A 4,027-nucleotide genomic window follows, 5' to 3' on the forward strand; every position below is an offset into this window, starting at 1 on the left:
TTCAAAATGCTTCAAATTTCTCACTTTTTCCCATGGAACTGCTCTTACTTGTAACATCTCTAACACAGCAGTCTCAATCCTGAAGTGAGCCATTAACCAGGGAGTTATATATATTTTTTGTGACCGCTGTTCCCGACAAAGGAAGCCAGTATGAGCGTCGTTATCTGTCAACTGGGGCTTCAAAACATAAACAAACCTCACAGGCTGAGAATATCAATTATATGGGTGGACCCAGCTGTAATAAATGCTGCAGAATCTGTACCTTTTGTTTTCACAACCCAAATGTGCATTCAAGATAATGTGCAGGTTTCTCGTTGACCGTTTGTTGAAATACACGGAAGGGGGGAAAAACATAGAGAAAAGGGGATTTTAGGGGGACTGTGGGGTGTCTGAAAGTGGGGCTCTGGGAATCTTCTAGAAATCTCCAGGACTGCTGCCTGCCCATTTCTCTCCAGGAAGAATTTCATGCTTGTCTCTTTTCTGGACATGAGTCAGGTGTGCTGGGAGTGGAGTGGGTCTGCCAGACCCCTTTGCCACTTGGCTGCCAAGTCATTAGGAGCCTTTGCCCGCCCCCTGGGGAGACGCTGAGCTTTGAACAGCTGGGTTCTCTCTGTCAGCAGGGCGGTGGGGAGGAGGGGGACCTTCTTATAACCTCGGACGGATATCGGATTATAAAAATGCAAATATAATCCTTGTGTAAAAACTCAAAAAAAAAAAGAGGAAGAAGAAAAGTTAAAAAGACAGTTGTCAGATTAAAGGTGGATTTGGATTCACCTTGACTTTTCTACGTCACCAAATGCACTCAAAGAGGGAAGGTGCTCAAAGAAGGGGAGCTTGGGGAGTGGTCCTCACTGTGGTCCTGGACCTGTGGCATCAGCGTCATCCAGGAACTTGACAGAAATGCAAATTTTGCACTTTCTGGCTCCTCCCCAGATCTGCTGCATCGGAAACTCTGGGCTGAGGCCCAGCCATCTGGGTTTAACAAGCCCTTTGGGTGATTCTGTTGCAGTGATAGTTTGAGAACCAGTGACTCAGAAGCATATTAAAACGTAGATCTGAGTATTCCTCCGTTCCACACTAGCAGTGGGATCTTAGATTTTGAATCTCAGTACCCACATCTATAAGGTGGAAATAATATTTACCATTCACTTCTTCAACAAATGTGTTGCACACTACTAAGCTCAGACAGCGTGCTTGGCTCTGGTGACACAGTACAGGTGAGATCAGAAAGGACCTGACTTAAGAAAGCTTACAATCTGGTGGGGCAGCCAGACACTGAGTAAGTCATCACAGAATACAGTAAAATGACCAACTGCCATAAGTGTTCTGGAGGAGAGAATCACAGGCTCCGAGAGTTTGGATCAGGCATACCCGACCTGGTTTGGGCTCTTGGAAAAGCTTCCCTGAGACAGTGACATCTGGGCTGTTGGCTGAAGAACAGGAACGTATTGGGGGAGGCGGGGAGGAGGTGGGGTGGGCTGAGTGGAGCAGGTAGTGGGAAGACCACACGTGGCTGGGGAGAGCACCACCTGGTTGAAGACACAGTGGTCTCCAAATTTGTCTGCACCCTGGAATTGCTTGGAGAGCCTGAGAAATACCAGTGCCTGGGTCATACCCCCAGAGATTGTGGTTTGGTTTCATTTAAAAAGACCCTGTGTGATTCTAATGTGAAACAAGTTTGGAAACACTGACTTGAAAGAAGGCCAGAGTGCATGGAGCCTGGGACGGGGAGGGGTGTGGAGAGGAGGTGTGGGCCAGACCCCCCAGGCTGCGGGGTCAGGTGCCAGGTCTAGGTCTCTCTCTTAAATGCAGAAGATGCCTTTGTAGGGTTGGAAGCAGGGAAGGGAACTAAGAAGATCTATACTTTGAGAAGATCACTCTGGTGGCCGGGTAGCAAATGACTGGGGCTGGGGTGAGTTGTGGTCAGTGGGAGGAGAGAAAAAGACAGATTTGAGGTCACTGAGAGGGCTCAGCACAGAGGATGAGGGAGGTGGGGGAACTCGTGACGGCCATTGATACTTGACTTGTACATGTCCAAACCCAGGAAGATGGCCAGGTTTGGGGGAAAGCATGACTTTGGCTCTGACGTATCAAGTTTACTGCAAATGACGAAAGCCACAATGAACAGTGACGTCAACAAGTAAGGGGTTTGTGTGCCTTGCATAAGGAGACTGGCGTAGTGGTCTAGGGCTGGAGTGGTGGCTCCAAGACACCTTTAAAAATGTGAGCTCTTTTTGCCTTTCTGCCCTGCCACCTTGTGCTTATGGTTGTGGCTTTGCCATCATAGGTGGTCACTGCTCCTCCAGCTTCCCATCCCCACTGCAGGCAGGAAGAAGAAAGCGGGAATGTCTATAGGAAACCAGAGCCTGTATCGGCAAAGTACAAATTTCCCCCCGGCCCTCAGTTCTTTCTTGCTGGCCATAACCATGCACACAGCCCCTACTGGAAGGGCGATCTGGGGAACACGCTACACCCCTGGCGAAACCAAGTTCCTCTTCATTAGGGATAAAGGGAGTGGACGGTGAGTAACTGGCATAGTCTGTGTATTTAGGACACTTTTAATCCAGAAAAGAAGAAATGTTGGCTAGGTAGTTTGAGTGTATGTGCCTCTGTGGCTCAAGGACAATGTGAAGGGTGGAGCATTTCATGGTCGTAATTATAGGAACAGCATCAGGATCCTTTCCAGTGAAAGAGGAAGCTTTGCTTGTTTGTGGCCCCTGCTATGACCCCAGTGAAGAGTATTCAGGATAAACAAATCAACAATCTTGATTCTTGAGTTTATCAGTGTCTGGTTACCTGATAGTATTGAATCTCTCGGAATAAGCAATCATTCAAAATAAATGTCCTGAGTGTCTACCATGTTAGGCACTGCGTTAGACTCCCATGGCACTGGGTGTGTGTGTGTGTAAGTGCACACACTCACTTGTAGGCATATACTGCAGAAAATGGCCCCCAATTTCTCCCATTTTGGCATGTCACCTGTTTGCAATATAACTTTACTGACTCTCCCAAAAAGAAGAGGAGTCTATTTCTTCACCGAGTGAATCCCACTTTAACCGTGTGACCTCAGCAAATGTGATATTAAAGAGGATTATAAAATTATGAAATGTTTGTGCATTGAAGCTTGCCCTCTTGCTGCTCCTAGGGATCCTGGACCATGGCTGTGCGAATGAGTACAGGGTAGCCTGCTGGACGTTGAATTCACTCTGATCACCTCAGCCAACATCAAGCCAATGCCAAATCCATAAGTGAGGCCATCTTGGACAGTCCTTCAGCCCACACAGTTTGCACATAGAATCATGAGAAACAATCAATATGGTTTTAGCCCATTGGTATTGGAGTGGGCTCGTTACACAGCAAGTACATGAACATCTCACGAACTCTTTCTTGTATGGCGTTGTTACTGAAGACAGTGTTGGGTAGAAGCCATAAGTATGGGTTTTAGAGTCTTGACTTCCTGGATTAAAAATCTGTCTTAGACATTTTCTACCTGTGAGACTTGTTAGCTTTCTGCTTCATTTTCCTTATCTGTTAAATAGGAATATAAGAGTTCCTGTCTCACGGGGTTGTTGTGAGGATTAACGGAGTCTGATTGAAACTCTCTGCACTGTATCTGGCTTGTAGCAGATGCTCAGCAATGTTCTTTATCATTGTGGTCGTGGTGTTTGTTGGTAGCAGTAAGGGTTTTCATTGCTCAGTGGACACTCAAGACTGTGTGTTTTGTGTGGGTCAGGTTGGCTTTAAGGTAAACTCCACTGTGCTATTTCACACATTCACATTTAGTACTGGGGAACAGGCTTTCATCTTGGAAATTCAAGACTGTGTGTTTTGTGTGGGTCAGGTTGGCTTTAAGGTAAACTCCACTGTGCTATTTCTCACATTCACATTTAGTACTGGGGAACAGGCTTTCATCTTGGAAACGAACATCGAGAGTAGCTTATAAAGGGGAAAAAGTTACAAACAATATAGGAAAGCCTGATCAGTAGGACCCATAGAAATTCTCTTTCCTTCAGCTGCCCAGGAGTCA

This window comes from Galeopterus variegatus, unplaced genomic scaffold (assembly GCF_000696425.1).
Source record: "Galeopterus variegatus unplaced genomic scaffold, G_variegatus-3.0.2 Scaffold868, whole genome shotgun sequence".
In the NCBI taxonomy this organism is placed as follows: domain Eukaryota; kingdom Metazoa; phylum Chordata; class Mammalia; order Dermoptera; family Cynocephalidae; genus Galeopterus; species Galeopterus variegatus.